The sequence below is a fragment of the Apteryx rowi genome, unplaced genomic scaffold (assembly GCF_003343035.1).
Source record: "Apteryx rowi isolate R43461 unplaced genomic scaffold, aptRow1 scaffold_1233, whole genome shotgun sequence".
Lineage (NCBI taxonomy): Eukaryota > Metazoa > Chordata > Aves > Apterygiformes > Apterygidae > Apteryx > Apteryx rowi.
Window position 1 is genome coordinate 43,437 of NW_020447457.1, and position 18,483 is coordinate 61,919.

The following is an 18,483-nucleotide window of genomic DNA, read 5'->3' on the forward strand; positions in this document are numbered from 1 at the left end:
GTTGCACATTAAACTGTTGTTCTGTAATTATTCTTAGAAAGCAAAAACACTTGTTCTTTAAATGTTACTCATGTAGTTCATATTTTGTATGCTGTTTGGGGCCTGAGGGATATGCAAAATATATATATTGTTAAGGACCCCTTACTAGGTCAAAATCAGGCTGCTATTGAAAAATGTTTGAACATAGTTTTGTTTATTCTTTGAAGAGACTCTCTTAACAAAGAACTTAAACTTTTGTGGTGGTATCTGTATTAAAATTCTGTAGTTGCCAAACCTTAGCCAAACTTAGAACTGAATTTTGTTCGTTGTTCCATTAGTAATTGCTTGTATGTGAAAACTTTTGAGAAAATAGCTGTATGGGAATGTTGCCAGAAAGTGTTGGATTCCATCCAATTCCATCCAATTGTTGGATGTATGGATAATTTTGATTATACAAATTCTAGCTGTGAAATAATTTGATTTCATCTCATGTTATTGAGCGGGTTTGTGGCTTGTTGTTTTTAGTTGATCCATTCCATATTATTAAAGCACAATCTTCATTTGTAATCTTTGGTTCAGAAAACTTCAAAATAATGCATAAACATGAATGTGTGGATCTTCCTTGCATATATATTCATCAATCAGTAGCCTGTTGGGATTCCTGACTTCACTCTGTTTGTTTGTGAAGAAGTTCTGAAGACCTTAAGTGAATCTTGATTCAAAATCTGTAACCAAGTTTCATGTCTTTGGTATATGAAAAAATCGTGAGCAACTGATACCATTTATGACCAGTGGGTCAAATGTTCAGTGGCTTGACTGATGTGAAGGTACCCGTGATACATTGGTTCTAGACAATAATCCCGTGTTGCAAGCTTCCTGTGTTCCCCTGTGAGAAAGTGTATAGGGAAGCTAGATGAAGGCTAATATCAATCTTTCTGTAAACTGACTTTGCTCTGCCTAAATTCAGACCAGAATGCATGTAGAACTGTCTTAGTGAAAATGACGGCAGATTTTTACCACAGATCAAGGGAAGATGTTTGTTCTGGTTTTCCTGGGCTTCTCTGAAGTTGCTGATGAGGTGATGCTGTCCTCTTGCCCAAGAGGAGTGATAAGCGTTCACTGATACTATTGGTAATGTTGTTCCTTGAAGGGTATATTCAGTGGTGCGAAAAACAGGTTTCTTCTACTTGACCTCTCAATTCCTGACTCACAAGAATCGGTTCTTTGTTGAAGTTCTCCTTAACATGTAAAAGCAGCTCCTAAGCAAACTCAAACCAGATGATGTAACCTTGGTGTCAACTTCGTGCAGATGGCCCATGACCTGATTTGTATGTTACCACATGACTTTACCACTATCAAGATAGCCTTGTGCATGAGCAAGCAGAGCTCTGGCAAAAGGCAGATGCTTAAAGTAAAGCTGAGCTTGACAATGGATACTAGTGGACAGCAAAAAACATCTTATTCTCTGTGTCCTTCAGTTTGCTTTGCTGGATATATCCCTGTACTACTTTTCTGTCCGTAGTACAGGGCTACTTAGCATCGGTAAGGAAACTATCGATAGCAGCACCTGGGAGTAACACCTTCTGTCCTTCTACTTAGCTAGGAGTTTCAGCATTTTCATGTTATTAACACTAGTCATCTTTGCATCTGGACTAGAACACTGTGATTAATCTCATCGTGAATGCATCAGCATTTTAGGAAAATGTAATATAAACGCTGAAGCATTTTCCTGAATAAAATAAGCTACTTGGGCAGCAACATGTTGTTGTCTCTTCCTACACTAATTTCCCATAAAATTCATAGTCAAACCTAAGGTCTCAACCCTTCTCTTTAAGGTGCTAAATGGCTTGGGCTTAGTGTCTTGAGTTTTAGGCACTAAAGATTATAGCTGACAGCTTTTGTTCTGCAGCCATAAATCTTAGCCAACAGTATTCTTAAGGTTGGAAATGAGCTCCTGCAGCTATTAAAGACTGTTGCAGACCTCCACAATCTATAGGCCAAAGTGCACTTTGAAATTCTTCATTTCTTGCTATGCAGACACACTACAGAGTGTTTTGATATCAAATTAAAAACACAAATCAACCCAGAACAAAACATTGTACTGTCTATGTTTTCCTTTCTGAGATGGGAAGGTGAGAAAACAGCAAGATGCAGTCCACAGTTTTCTGTACGTTGTTTCAGTATGCATGCTGTGATTATGAATGTGGTTTAAAAAAATACAGACCATGAATGAAGCTGCTGTTTCATCACGTTTTGGCTTTTGAGGAGTAGTTAAAACAATGGAGCTTTTCAGCTGCTTTGTGTATTTAAAGTATTGTATATGCAAGCTTAAGACAACCATAAGTAGTTTATATTATGGTTCATCAATTGAAGGCAATAACTATAGGGTCTAGAATGCTTTTAGATAAGAAAAGATAAGTTTTGTGCTTAAATCATCTCATGTATGCTTAGGAAAGATGAAGTTAGTTATTTTAACAATGGCCTGGTCAACTGGTTGTCGTTCTCTTGCAGAGTCTGTGTGCGACAGAGAGCTGTTGCATCCTTTTATAGATAGCTTTCCCCCTCCTCCTTTTAGCTTTCCCAGTCATTGTTTTTCATAAACATTTTTTATTTACTTTCGAATCTCTAGCACATGCGTGTGGACTGCTGTTCTGAGGTCACTGCAGCTGAGCAAATGAAGTTGATTCTGTGTTCAATTCATGAGTCAGGGAAACAAAATAAAGAATTTTTAAACAATGAGGCGTTATGTTTGTTTGTAGCTTCAGGCCACTGTAAGCCAGTGCTCTTGATGAAAAGTGTGCTTTCTTACGTTTTTTGGGTGACTATTTGTTCAGACTGAGGCTTGCTGCCTTCTCTGTAAGCTTCTCTCTTTTTTATTTTTCCTTTTTTCTTCATTCTTCACAGATGCAGACATTCGTGAAATGACTGTCCCTGTGAATCCTCTGTCCCTGGGTACCAAATTTATGTTTATGCTTGGTGTACAGGCTAGTGTTGTTTCAGGTATCTGATCTTGTAAAAGGGGATCAGCTGCATCTTCCAACTATTTCAAGTGAAGGGTAACAATTACATTCTTGGTGTACCCACCTTCTTGGGACATAGAGTAGCATGCCTATACTCCTAAGAACTGTAAAATTAATAATTAACAAAATATTTGATTTCTAACATTGTTTCAACTAGGCATTAAATAATTTTGAAGAAGCAAAAGGCAGACTATTAACAATGGCATAATCTCAAGAAGCAAATCAAACTGCATTTTTTCATACTTTTGGCGTTGAAATTTCTCAAATTTTGGCATGGAAAAGATCCATGATTTGATGGATATAATAAACATGTCTGCTTGACTCTGTATAAAGCACTTTGCAAATATAACTAAAGGGCCTGAAGTGCATTTCAAGCATGTCAGACCTTTCAAAGTTTTCAGTGATTCCTGTTTCAGATGTTCTTTATGAGAATGGCATTGGCAGCTACTTAAATGTTACTGAGTACTTACAGGTTGCTGTTTTCAGCAAGACAATATAGTGAAATGTTATTTTAATCTAAATTCATCACGGTTAATTCCAAGACTGATCTTTGGAAATAGTGCATGTTTCTTCTTAACAGGAAAATTTCACAAATGATGTACAGGGACCTTTAAACCTCTCTAGCTTTGAGAAGGTTGTCTGACTTGAGTTCTTTCTTGCATAGCTATATGAATTTTTCTGGAAAATCTCATATCTTTACTTAGATAATTAAATTGTTGTATTATTTGGAGAGCTTCAAAATAAAGCAAAAGAAAAGTGAATCTAGAGGTTAGAGTGAGAAAGCTCTGTATAGCCCAAATCATATGGGTAGACTGACCAAGAGCTATCTGGGGAATCTGCCTAACGGAGGGTGCCCATGTATCTCTAATGGAAGTGGACACACCATGAAATCTTCTGGTGAAGTCTGTTCTTATCCAAAAGAAACTGTAATGTTCTCTGATTTTTGGGGATGTTAGTGATCTTCACATGTTTCACTATATAAAATTTTAGTGTGAGAAGACTCCACATTGGAACTTATTTTTTTAAATGTCGCATGTGTTTTGAAAGCATTCTAAAAAAATTCTTGCAGCAATATTTTATATCTGATATATTGCTGCCTTCTTATTTTAACAGAACAGATAGCTGTAAAACTGTGTGGTTACATGGGAGGAATGTTGAGCGACAGGTATAGGAGTTTCTGGCATATTTTAGCTATCCAGGAGGCAAATGTTTGAAGGAACCAATAGACAAAATAGTTGCAGAATGCTTGTGGAAAAAATCGGGAGTTACTTAAGGGTCTCCAAATGTTAGAGAAGAATTCCCAGACAAGACTTTATTAACCTGAAATTAAAAATGACTGCAGAAAAATTGAAAAGCAACACTTCTGAGAGGTTAATTATCCTCTCAAATAGTATTGTTAATCCAGAAAGGGACTCTAAAGCTCTGTAAAAGTAGTGGGGTTTTTTAGTTAGGCAGAAAAAAAAATTGTCTTGTTTTGGGAGAAAGAATATATATTTTGGCAGGGTGGCGTTAATTTTCAATGAGCTTACTATAGCTATTTGCCTTGAGAATATAATTAACATGTTTAGCAAAGTTAGAAGCAAGTGAAAACATAGTCTTGTGGCTAGTAGTTGGATAGAGACATCAAGATCCAGCAAATAAAAACAGATTTGAGGTAGAGAGACATGAAACAGGGTAGAACAACTGTTTTTCTGTCTTCTTTTCCATCCCTTTCTGCTTAAAGGGAGTCTCCTCCCTTTTTCTTTTTAGTTTCGCTTTGGTCATGCTGATGCACCTCGCTCTTATACCCAAAATGGGAAAATCTACAGTCTTATGTGAAATATTGTATCATAAAATGAACAGTAAAATCATTTAAAAATTACATTTTAAATATTGTCACATTAAGTCCTCCAGAATGCTTTCTGTAAATAATGTATTCCAATTGAAATATTTATTTCTACACTTTTCATAGTGAAAATGATGATATTATTTTAAGTTGAATTTATTGTAGACTTTTAATATTAAGCTTGCTATTAATATTAAGCTTGCTATCTACATTCTAATATGGGCCTGTCATATTAATTTCCCAAGCTTATTTCTTAGAAATTGAGTTTCTTCTGTATATTCATTATGTCTTTAGCATCATTATGTTTCTGAGCACTATGGATTTAACTGCCATTTGCTTATGTCAGCAATATTGGTACCTTTTTATTTTCATATAGTCTTCCACCCCATTTTCTAGAAAACTTTAAGAAGCAGAAGTTTCTTTTTAGTATTGTTAATTCTTTTAATATGTGTCAGAAATCAGTTTCTATTACTAGGGATGTTTGTCATTGTTCAGAATTAAATAATTTATACTTATAAATTCTACCAATACTTTCCATGTATTAATTATACATAATTTTTTCCTTCATTAATACAGAACTAAATAACACTTATGACCAGGAAACCATTGCAGATATATTTCAGGTCCCCTTCATACATCAGCCTTTTCCAGTGCTTTCAGAATTTCCAGAAATTTTAGTTTTAATCAGGCTACCTACAAACAAAATGATACCATCAACCATTTAGTAAGCAAATTTCTGCATTTTGCCTTCAGTTTGTTCTGGAGTAATACAATACCTTATTTTTGAGCTTGGTGACTGTCTAAAGAGTTGTGGGGGTTGTTGTTGTTTTGTTTTGTTTTAATATGAGTAATACAGATAATAGTGCTCAACAGGTAGCAGAAGTTTCTGGTAAAATAGTGCTTCATTGGAGAATGCTAATTTTTCAAAGTAGTTGTTCTTTGCCCAAGTCTCTCTGGTTTGATAGGTGCAATGGCTGGTCCATCAGCTGCTGACTGAAATTTGCTGGAATGAGATTAACAGGAATGTCCATTTCAACCAGTGAGTTCTGGAGAGCAGATTTGTTTTGAAGTGCTGTGGGTCTGTTTTTCCAAATGATTTGTCATTTCTGATTTGTAGTATTATTTTTGATTCTGAAATATCAGATTATTTTTACAGTTTGACAATTTTGAGTTTTGGCCAGCCTTCCACATAGAAATGGAAATCCACATCTTCAGCGTTCTGGATAATCCCTGTTAACGTTAGAGGCCTGTATTAAGGCTCCAGTAGATGACAGGCACACAGTTAAAATTCTTCAGTACAATTGTATCACTAGAGTGAATCCACTTTAGGGGATGGGTTTGCCTCCTAATGTTCATTCAGGCTCAGTGGAATCTTCCTCCTAAAGACCCAGAAATTGAATGCCACATCTGAATAGTATCTTCCTGTTCAACTTGACACTTCATTGTTCTACCAAGTATGTTGGTATTATGTATAACTGCCAATCATTTAAAAAAATCCACAAAAGAACTTTTAATTTCTTGCTTCTGCTATTATTGCAGACTGTGCAATCTGAACTGAAGATCAAGGTACAAATATTTTTCATAATTTTCCACTCCAATAGATACAGTAGCTTTTCAGCTAACCACAATTTACAAGATTGCTGCAGTACAAGAACTGTATATCTTTCTAATAAAAGAAGATAATCCCTTTTTTCTGTCTCACTTATTGGTTATGTTGGAACAAAAGCAGGAATGAAGGCATAATGAGCTTTATACATCTCCCTTCTGGATGACTGAGGAAGACTGTATGATATGCCATGAAATGCACCTGCACTACAGCATTAGAAACAGAGATGGTTATATTCTTTAAAACATCAGTATTACTGTAAGTGTAGCCCTTTAGTTGTGTTTTAATGTGAAACTCCGAGACATGATTTTGTTGTGAGAGTTAAACCTAAATCTTCACTTCAAAATGAACCCTTTTAGTCAATTCACAATAGAAATGAAAATGCCTTTGTTTCTCCTGGTCAACACCACCTTCTTTTCTTTGGAAGAGGAAATGAATTATCACACAGCAGTGAATTGGTTATAAAGAATCTTCTCTTGCACATCTGGAGGCTATCATCAAAGTACTTGGGAAACTTCATATGGAAATAGAAACTTCTTCACCACAGGGAACTTGCTTTTAAGAATATCTTGGTTTTGCCCCAGCCATATGTAACACTTGCTAGTATCCCTCGGGGAAAAGGACCATTTAATGAAATGCTTCTAACTGATGATATCTTGAATTATCATTAGAATGTTTAAAGAATAGTCCCTTTTTAGTCCCTCTGCAAATACTCCTTCATTGTATATCTGTATATGTGGAAGCAAAGTTTCTGAGATACTGTAAAAGCTTTTAAATGTTTTAATTTATGAAAAACTTAACCTTCTTTTATGTACTTCAGCAATTGTTAGACTTTGGCAGGAAAACTGGAAAGAATCCTGTTCCAAATCTTTTCAGTGATTAAAAACTAGATACTGCTGAAGACTGAATTGCTTTTAAAAAAATGGTGCTGTGCTACCACACTCATATCATGTACCCCCAATAAGTGGTGAGTAGCTGAGTAGGAAGAGGTAATATGCTAATAAATACATGCACTGTCTCTTACTTGTTGTTATTTGAGAAGAAATGTACGCACATTTTTAAAACTTTGATTGACGGAATTATAGGTTATTCTGCTTTATGTGTGTCATAGCAAATTGGATGAAACAGAATCACAGAATGGTTGAGATTGGAAGTGACCTTTAAAGATCATCTAGTCTAATCCCCCTGCTCAAGCAGGATCACCTAGAGTAGGTTGTCCATGTCCACTTAGGTTTTGAATATCTCCAAGGATGGAGACTCCTCAACCTCTCTGGGGAACCTCTTCCAGTGCTGTGTCACCCTCACAGTGAAAAAGTTTTCCTTATGTTCACATGGAAATTCCTTTGTTTCAGTTTGTGCCCATTGCCTCCCATCCTGTCACTGGGCACCACGGAAAAGAGTCTGGCCCCATCCTCTCTACACCCTCCCTTCAGATATTTGCATACAGTGATAAAATCCCCCCTCAGCCTTCTCTTCTCCAGGCTGAACAAGCCCAGCKCTCTCAGCCTTTCCTCATATGACAGGTGCTCCAGTCCCTTAATCATTTTAGGGGCCCTTTGCTGGACTCATTCCAGTCTGTCCATGTCTTTCTTGTACTGGGGAGCCCAGAATTGGACTCGGCACTCTGTGGCCTCACCAGGGCTGAGTAGAGGGGGAGGATCACCTCCCTCGACCTGCTGGCAACACTCTTCCTGTTGCACCCCAAGATACCATTGGCCTTCTTGGCCACAAGGCCACATTGCTGCCTCATGCTTAACTTGGTGTCCACCAGCACTCCCAGGTCCTTCTCAGCAGAGCTGCTTTCCAGCAGGTAAAACCCCAACCTGTACTGGTGCATGGGGTTATTCCTCCCTAGGTGCAGGACCCTGCACTTGCCTTTATTGAACTTCATGAGGTTCCTGTCTCCCCATCTCTGCAGCCTGTTGAGGTCCCTCTGCCTGGCAGCCCCCTGGTGTATCAGCCACTCCTCCCAGTTTTGTTTCATCAGCAAATTTGCTGAGGGTGCACTCTGTCCTTCATCCAGGTCATTGATGAAGAAGTTGAGCAGGATTGGCCCCGGTGTTGACTCCTGGGGTACAGTGCTGGTTACTGGCCTCCAAGTAGACTTTGCAGCACTGATCACAACCCTCTGAGCTCTGCCCTTCAGCCAGTTCTCAATCCACCTCACTGTCTGCTTATCTAGCTTGCACTTCCTGAGCTTGTCTATGAGGATGTTATGGGAGACAGTGCTGAAAGCCTTGCTAAAGTCAAGGTAGACAACATCCACTGCTCTCCCCTGATCTCCCAGCCAGTCATTCCATCCTAGAAGCCTATCAGGTTGGTAAAACATGATGTGCCCATTGTAAATCCATGCTGACTACTCCTGATCACTACTCCTGGTCACTGGTTATTGAAGATAAGACCAGCTCTAAAATTATTTTTCCCTCCAGTCAGTCAGTTACAAGGAAACTGTTGTTTCCTGTTAACTGTTGTTAAATTTTCTGCCAGAAAATCTGGTTATAATATACTTTTTCATTAATCACAAGTTTTAATAAACAAAAGCACAGTCTGTTTTGACAGGGCTTTTTTATTTTAATAGTTTAAGCCAGTCTCTGCTTCAAAGGTTGGGAGAGACAAAAAAGATGCTTCATTGTTACAACAGTTAATAAAAACAAACTTACATGATGCTCTTATATGGAGCATAGCAATACCTGCTTAAAGACAAAAGAAATAGACTTGTTTTTAAACTATAATTTGACTTGGAGAAAACCTTTTTCCATTATTTACTCTGTGTAATAGTGAAGGAACTGGGTTCAGTAGAAGAGTAGTATTGAATCTTCCAAATCTTATTACAGTAGAAAGTTAAAGGTGGCTATATTGTCTAAAATACTTGTCTCTGAATAAGATGTTGTATTTTGTCTAAGTTTGAGTGATGAGGTTATTGTTGTGATGAGGGTGCATGTAGTGTTTTCTTTGCACAGTATAAATCTTGATTTTTCTAATGGGTTTGTTCATGGCTAAACAGTACAAGATTATCATTTCAGCAACAGATCAGTGTTAGGGTTATCTTTCTGCTGGACAGGAAGGACAGCAAAACATAAAGGTACAGCACCTTTATACTTAGTTCTGTACTGTCTTGATTTTGAGAAGAATACTTTTTTATAATCTGTAAAACTGTCTTCTTAAAATTCCTTCTTTAACCTTTCTTTGCAGCAGTCCATGCAAGTTATTATAATCAAGCTGTCAAAGTCATATGGTTGATTTTGCAGGGCAAAGCATTGCACCACTATTTAAATAAAATGTTTTACGTCATGCTATGCAACACATTTTGGATCGAGGTATCTAATTTTTCTCATATTTTATTCCCCCCCCATCTAATGCATTTGTGTTACTTGAGGAATCTTCCAGATTTGCAGCAGAACTGTAGTTCTACTGTGTTTTAATTATGGAGAAAAAACCTGTGGGTAATTGTACCACTTCTCCCCGATTCTGTAACAGTATTTGTCCTGTTTTGTTTGTGATGATGGATGTGTGTGATATTTATATTCATTTTGTAGTTACTTAAAAACGTATGTATCAAGAAAGTTATTATAAATAATTCAGGAACTACTTGGTACACTTTTATCATTAGTAGTAGTACATTTCTTTGCTGTTTCTTATATCAAATTAGCTTAATCTCCAGGCCCCTAGCTTGTTGTAAGTAAATTAATATAGACCATGCTGTTTTACTGGTATGAAGATAGTGGTAAATTACAAGTATTCCTTCCTTGCCCTGGTCTTGTAATCAGCCAAACCTCTGAAGACAAGACCTGCTAGGTTAGTCCATAGGGAAGAATAGCCAATTAAGTTGTTTGCCTAGGAAAGGGAATATTGCTGTGTGAGGTAGCACTGCTGTTTCTTCATAAGCTTTACATTTCTTATGACACAGCCACAGTCATATCTAGACCTCTAGTCATTGGCTCAGCCTGGTGAGCAGTGTGTAAAGGAGGAAGCAAACAGGCCTTGCCCCGACGAGCTTGCGGTGCGCTCGGCATCATCTGTGTGTAACTCTTTGTCCGGTGGTAGCTCTTCTGTCCATTTCAATGAGGTGTTCCGGGCCAGTTAAGTATAATGGGAGAATACACGTAGAGAGATAACTTATAGCAGAAACCAGGCAGTAAAATTTCTCTTCCATGGGTTACTAACAGCACCTGGAAGAGAATGATAATTTTTGTTTTAATAATGATGATAACAAAACTGCAGAAAAATATGTTGGTTCCTTGCCAGTTAATCATTTCTGCAGTTCACATATGTCTCTTGCTTAATTTGTGTATCTACTTCTCTCTAGCTATGACTCTGATAAATGTTGGCCCAAAACCAGAATTATTTGCCATAAAGTGAACCCTTTCAAGAGAGCTGCTCCAAAATTATTCTTCCATGGTCAGAGAGCAGTCTCAATTTCCAGCCCACAGATATTTCTAGCCAATTTCTACCCACTTTTACTTACAGAGTCTTACCCCTTAGCATAAATGGCACTCTTGTATTTAAGACATATTAAAAGAGAGAAATCTTTTGTTTGGCTGTTGTTTTGGTAGATTAAGCAGGCCACAGTCTCATAGGTTCCCCTTACAAAAAAAGGCTTTGGAGACTCCTTTGGTAGCCGTCTTCTGTACCTTTCCCAATTTGAATTCTTTTTTCATCAATGGGGGTAATCAGATTTAAAGGATGTGTTTCGAATTAGCATATAACATTTTTAGCAATCTGTGAGTTGTATTGATATTTTTCTTTCCTTGACTGGAAATACTTCTGTCATATCCTGCGATCGCATTTTCATTGTTTTCATGCATATATCCTGTTGTTGGCTCATAATCTCTCTCTGCCTAATAAATGCCCATCTTTCTTTTTTCCTGTTTTTTCCAGCTGACAAGCTCTTAATAGTGCAAATTCTTGGTTTTAAACACTAAGCATATGACCTTGCATCTAGTACTGTTTAATTTTTGTTATTCCTATTCTTGTTACACAATATCCAGTCCCCTACTGCCAGTCCCTAACTGTCATTATTATGCTCCATTAGTATATATTCCTACTTCTTGTGCTACGGATGTTGATGGAAATACCAAATAGGGTCAACGCTAACACCACTTTTCTGCTAATAAGTTCATTCAAGACAAATAGGTCATTTCTGCATAATCCTTAGAAAATGGCTAAGGAGAAATGACAATTTTGGACTAAACTCTGTCTTCTCCAACTTCCTTAATTTTCATGTGGTTCAGCGTGATATTTTTCATGAAGCTCAGACAAATTGCCTATCATGTTCTTCCTTGTCTAGAAAGTTGATTATCTTATCAAAGAAAGTTTATCAGGTTAGCAAAGTCCCTTGGTAATTCTCTTTTATGTGCTACCCTGTTTTCCTTAACTTCTGTGTTTATTTAGCCTTTCAAAATGAGATCTCTACTATGAAATTGTGTTGATGTCAGCCCACTGGATAAGCTGCTGGATCGCCTTTCTTTCTTGATTATTAGTTTCATGTTTACTATTTTCTGGCCATTTGGTATCTTTCCTGTTTGATTTATTTAAGAAAAAGACTTTGTTGCTGAGCTTGTGATTTCATTTGTCAGTTATTTAAAAAATCTGAAATAGAAACTGTCTGGTCCTCCTGATCTGAGTGTTTTGAGGTCTTTTAGTTTTGTTTCTATTCAATACACAGTAATTTTCATGTTTGTCCTCTCATTATGATAAATGTAGTTTAGTTTGTGTGTCTATTCCATTTCTGCTAGATCAACTTATGATTGTTGGATTCAGTGATATCTTCTATGGAAAGCTTTTTTAATTTCGGTACTCCCTATTTATCAAACCAAGTCTAAAGTTAATGTTACTGCTTGTGAGCTCAGAGACTGCAGAGAGTAAATTTGTAAGCCGTAATATCCAGAAATGACTGTTACTTGTCATTTTGAATTACATTTTTTCCCATCTAAAGGTGGAAATGTTTCCCACAATGATACAATCCCCAGTAATATTTCTCTAATATTATTAAAGTATTATTGTTAAGCAATGACTTATTTGTTAAAATAGCCAAAGGGGGGGAAAAAAAAAACTTTTCCTGTGTATTTTGTTTTAAAGCCCTTCCTGTTGATGCATAGGACTTAATCTGAGGTAGACCAAGAATTTCTTATCCTATATCTGCAATATTAAGTCTGCATTTGTCCCTGTTGAGACATACTTTTTTCCAGATTTGCACATGTGGATTTTATGACATTTTGCAATTAGGTCTTAATCAAGGAGCATTGTTTTGTTATAAAATAGCTAATGGCAGGGACCACCCATAATTTTGCTTAAACTGTGTAAGGAAAAAAAAAAAGGCTCCGATGACAAAACTGAAAATTGCAGCCTTTGAGTGGCCTTTGATTCCAACCTTTGCGTGGCTTCTTTCCCCGAGACAGACACATTCCTGAGGAGCGAGCTAGGCTCGCATCAATTTCAGAAGTTTTAGTTCCAAATATCTTTATTTTGTATTTAAGCTTGATACTGAAGTTCACTTCTAATTATTCCTCTAACACTAAATGCCATCAGACTCTCTTAATTGTTAAATTTCTTCATTCAGTGATTATATGGTGAACTTTCGGCTGCCTTTTTCAAGCTGGGGGGGTTATATGTTACTTCTTTGGAATGCTATGAATAAACTGTTGTAAACACAGTAAAACTAATGCAACCTGCACAGATCTTGCCTGTGCTGGGACTAGCTGGGAGTCTGCTTGCCCTGCTGGCTGCAGAGAGACTTTCCTAGGTCTGCCTGCTTCTTCTGTGCAAGCACTGTTTTGAGTCTTTTCTCTAACTCCAGTGATTATTGTGTCCTTTCACTGTGTTTATGTAGTTCTCCTCCCTCTAATACTGGAATCTTCAGTATATTTCAATGGTAACTGAACTTCATGATCCTGCAAACCATGCACCTAGATGTGTGTGGTCACTAACCATAAACCAGGAACTGAACAGCAAAACTTGGTGTTCCCATCTGAAGCATAGGTCTTGTGCAGCAGCCATATGCGGCTTCAGTCATGCAGGGTCACACTGCCATTCCCATTTACTGCCTGTGAAAAGGGGCCACATATGAACTGTATGTGAGGTGTGTGCAGTTCATGAACCATCTGGTGTATATATGTTAGAACATCAATAAAACTGAAAGGCTGTCAGTCTCGTAAGATGCTTCAGGTAGAGTTCATCTCACCCAGTTTCAGGCATCTAGTGACACTGAGCTTCTTTCATAGTCAGTGGAGAGAATTAGGTGCTTCTGGAGCAAAACTGAGCTGACCAGACATAGATCTCTGTTACCTGGAGTCACAGGAACACCTTCTCTTCCATGTTTGCAGAGCCTGGCAGTGCGACGCTTTGCTCTGATCATTAGAATTTTGAGGAACTATGGCAAAAATATCAATAATGAAAATTTCTAGAATAGTGTTGTAGCACTCATTTGTAGAAGGTAACTAAAGTACCAACCTGTAATTACTCAATGTTATTTATTTAATAGAGATGCATTAAATAAAAAGCAGCATAAAATGGACCTTAATCTTAAATGTGAATAACTATATTGTGTTTGTCTTTGCTAGAAATTAATGTTGAAACTGGGGGCTKAATTGTTGAACAAAATATATGAAGTTACAGTAATATGTTTAAATCGTGCTATTTTGTCTCTTGCTTTTTTCAATAGAGGACCGTAGCAATTTTTTGTGGTGGAAACTACCAGGTGTTAGGTTTTTATATAGATGAATGTTACTGCTCTATCTAGGGTTGTTTCTACTTCAAGATTTTAGTTAGACAACAGTATTGTAATTTGAAAAATAGTGCATTCCTATTATGGTTTAATCAGTTTTTCCTGGAATAAAAACTGGTTTAGTGTTATAATAATTAATATTGAACTCTGAAATAACTACTTTCCTCTGCTAGAGAAGTTTTTACGTAACAGTTGCATCAAAACCTGTGGAAATTGAGAATTCTTTCAGACCTAGAATGAAAAATCTTAATACAAAGAGGAATTGGAGAGGATTTGTTTTGGTTTGGTTTTACTATTTACTATTATCCTCTACTACAAGGGTAGATAGGGCAGATTGGATGACATCTTGAATGTAGTTTGCTTTAATAGAAAACCTAAAGTATGAATAACTTGAGTAAATAATTTCTGTAGCTTAACTTGTAGATTCTTGGAAAAAAATAGTTATACTAAAAATTGCCTGGCAGTAGTAATTCATGTCTCTCCATTCTGCAATTGTATTCTTTTCTCTCTTTTGGTATACATGGTTCAATACAATATTAACCACAGTTTTGAATTTTTCAGGCTTTACTTGTTTTGTCATTTTCCCTCATTATCACATTTATGTGTGTCAATAGTTACACGAGTGGTTTCCATTCTTTTTTTTTTTTTTAACTATTAAAAGCTTTAGAAATTAAGTTGTTTGAATTTCTTAGTTTTTTGAATGTGAAGAATTTAGTCCCAAGTTTTCAGTTTTCAGATTCTTTTAATAGATCCATTTCTAGCAGTCCTGACTAATACTGAAAACATTGGTATGGCAAAAAAAAATTAACTATGAAATCTTTCTGAACCAATTGTTAGCAATCCTTCATAAAATGTTATCAACCTTGAATTTGTTAGGCATTATGCAACATTGCATACTGCATTTATTCTTTTTATTCCTCTGAGAAATCACATTATTTGTTATGGGAAGTAACTTGCAAAGTGTTGGAACTATGACTACAATATGGTTTAAGACAAATTTTTGTTTAGAGCTACATAAGTATGCTTAACTTTATATGTTGATAGTTCTGTTGATTTTGCATATCCCAAGTAATACCCATCCCAGGTTATAAAAAGCTACGTTTTTTGTCAGACCTTAACACAGAAAGGAACTGAAAGGAACCTCTAGTATGGTGTCATTTTATTTCTTTGTATTATGGAGGCATTTGGGAACCATAGTCCTCGACCAAGGCTTTTATTAGACATGGGATAAACATGCAGGAAGGAAGGGAAGGTAGTTCCTGTCTCAGGAACTTTCTCCTGTCTTGAGAAAACCAAAGATAATGGATAGCTACAGAGAGAAAGGCAAAAGTATCCCAGGAAGTCATGGCCCTGGTGATCAGTGTGTTGTACTCAAGGATACTGCATATGATTCTATTACAGATAAGTGACTCCATCAAGTATACAGTATTTTGTACTTCTAAAGGTTCAAGTTGCCCTCCTGATTGTTGCTTGATAACTATTTTTTTAGCTGTGCTGAAGGGCAGGAGGGCCAATCCTGTAATTTGTGAAGTTTTGAGTGGGTTCTTGGCTTTCTAGCGTATGTGTAAGTGCCAAGCATATATTGTATTTAATGTCTGAACTTTTTTTCTGTTTCAACAATAACTCTCATATGTAGATAGCAGGACTTTGGAAGTAATTCTATTCTGTAATACCTTAATCAATGCCAGCCTTATAGGGATCAGTGCTTAGCTAAGGGGAGTACTCCCAGGATGCGGGTTTTTTTCCTGTTAGATTATTATATAGTTAAATGCCTGTATTCAGTAAATGTATTGAACTATTTTGTTGAACTGTGTCATACAGAATGTATTAAATACAAGTCTCTTAAAAAATTAATTCCCCTTTTCCTGTATCTTGCATGTCAGACCGTTAGCAAGAATTTACATAATGCTTTCTGCCATAATCTGGCACTGTGCAGTGTGTTTACGTATTACTCTCATTATTTGTTTTATTTTTATAGTACAATATATTTTATATATCCCACACATCATATTATTTATTTGTATCATTTTAGTATTTAGGACCCTAGATAAAGACCAAGACACTGTTCTACTTGATTTTTGTGCATGCCATGAACAGAATGTCATGCACCAGAGAGCTTATAGTCTATTATAAAACAAAAGACAGCACATTAATACAAGCAGATATGGGCCTAAAAAGAAACAATGAAGAAAACATAGATCAATGTGTTAAACAGTGGTTGCAACTTGCGGCCCAATTACTGTCCAAGAGTTGTTTTGTAATAGAAAAGAAATATCAAGGACTGCTTTGCAGGAAAATAGAATGAGTTTTTGTGGGTGTTTGCCGGGAGTTCCTTCCAAATATAAGAGCACCATAGGCAAATGCATAAAGATGTTGTGTTTTCAAACAGATAAGACGGTGCTGAAGGCTAATTTCATTACTCTAATCTCAGAATATCCTAATGTTTTGGTAGCAAATGAGAGAGTTGTTTTTGTTTTCATTGCACCACACTGACTTTTCTGGTCTGTTTGATGTGTCAGAGAGGGAAAAGCCACCAAAGGCACAGAGAGAGAGAGCTGATAAGATCAAAACAGCAGGTTGAGCAGCTATCTTTGCAGTGGTGTTCTGCATAGATACTGGTGGAATGAGGCAGAACTGAGTCTGTGAACAAGAAGAAATATAGTGTAATGAAGTTATGAAAGATAATCTATGCAAGATTTATGCATAGCATGAATATGAGAACCTGAAGAGAGATCTGAATCAAGGAAGATATTCTGATTATGAAGCTTATGATATGTACAAGGAGAGAGACTTATGGGGAAAGATCAAAAGATTGATTATCTAAAATTATCTAATTGATTGATTATCTAAAATTAATAAAAAGTAAGACTGGAAGGAATCTTACACTATATACCCTGTAAACTTGTTCCGCTATCATCAGTCTTCAGGGTAGGATCCACAAATCTTTTAGTTCTTTTTACCCTGTTCTTAAAGCTTTCAGAAATGGTTATCTGAATCAATGCTTAACAGTGGTTACTGCTAAATTTTTCTTCCTGTGTAGCTCACACTCTCCTGTGCTGCAAGTAAAGGCTATTATTTCTTGTCCTGTCCCCAGTGGACACAAAGAACAGTTTTTACCTTGAAAGAATCTGTTATGATTTTGAAGACTGTTACCCTTTTTTTGTTTGTTTTTTATTCTCTTGTCTAGGAAGGACAGGTGATCTGTGACACTATCACAGACCTGTGCTGGCAGTAGAAAGATATGAAAACAAGTTTGGTAGGAGTTTTGTTTTTGTCCTTTCAGCTAATGCTTCTAAGTGTAGTTACAGAATGTTTTTAGGGAAACAAGCCAATGCAGGTAGAATTTGGATTTTTATGGGCATTGGCTGGACCTCCCTCCCCCTGCCCCCCGCCTTGATCTTGGCCTTGCTATAAGTCGCTTGATAAGGAGATGAACTTGTGCATTTATAGAAATTGAGGAGGAGTTTTAAGTAATACAATACAGGAACAGTTGCTGTCAAACATTTATTTTCATTTATAAGGTTCGTTGTATTTAAAACTGGGTTCCAAAACTCAGGGAGGAAGTAAAGCTGAAAGACGGTGTTTTCATATTGGAAGCAGTGGCATGCTTAATAACGGAGGAGCAATCTCATTATCATTTGAATGACATAGTAACAAAAGAATTGTAGTAAGCATGAGAAATGTGTTTATCAGCTGTCAGCTCAGTCTCTTGTGGTGTTTCACTATTAATATTTGCAGGCCAAATTTGCCCTGTCAAGACCTATCAATCTGTTTTTTCTTGTATTTCTCTTTAATGTGTGTATGTATACTAAGTCTTATCGGTAGGTAATATCTGTCCTTCACAATTTTAACTCTAAGGATACTCAAGTGATATGGAGAAATGGGACACAAAGACTGACTTGACCAAGGTCATATTAAAACTCTGTGGCACAACTCCCAGTTTTGTGCTAACATCCTAGGAGTCATCATAGTCCCTGAATGACCCCTATTCYAAAAGCTACACCTGCAACTTCTATTTCTTCAAACTAAGTTTTCACTTCTAGTTTTGCCAAATCATTATGTTAAGATTTTACAACCCCTGTTAATTAAAACGTAATTAAAAATAAACATGGTGGCACTTCACAGGAATAGTTTTTCGCTGTGCTAGAAGGAACAAGGAAACAATGTACAGTTGATTTTGTTCGTTATATGGATAAGGGTTTAGATGCAGTTTTGAGCATGCAGAAAGAGTAGATCTGCAGAGTTTCTCATAAGGGCTGAAAGCATTGTCCAGTATCTGGTCCATTTAAACCAGATTAAAGGATTGTGCGTGTGTAAAGTGATTCTTGAG

The 18,483-nt window shown here is 36.7% G+C and overlaps 1 protein-coding gene across 2 annotated transcripts in view; it reads left to right on the forward strand.

Moving 5' to 3' along the window:
* The window catches only part of LOC112960882 (sister chromatid cohesion protein PDS5 homolog A), a 68,413-nt gene that overhangs the window by 12,931 nt on the left and 36,999 nt on the right, over positions 1-18,483 (forward strand). The gene's annotated exons all lie outside the window — the stretch shown is intronic.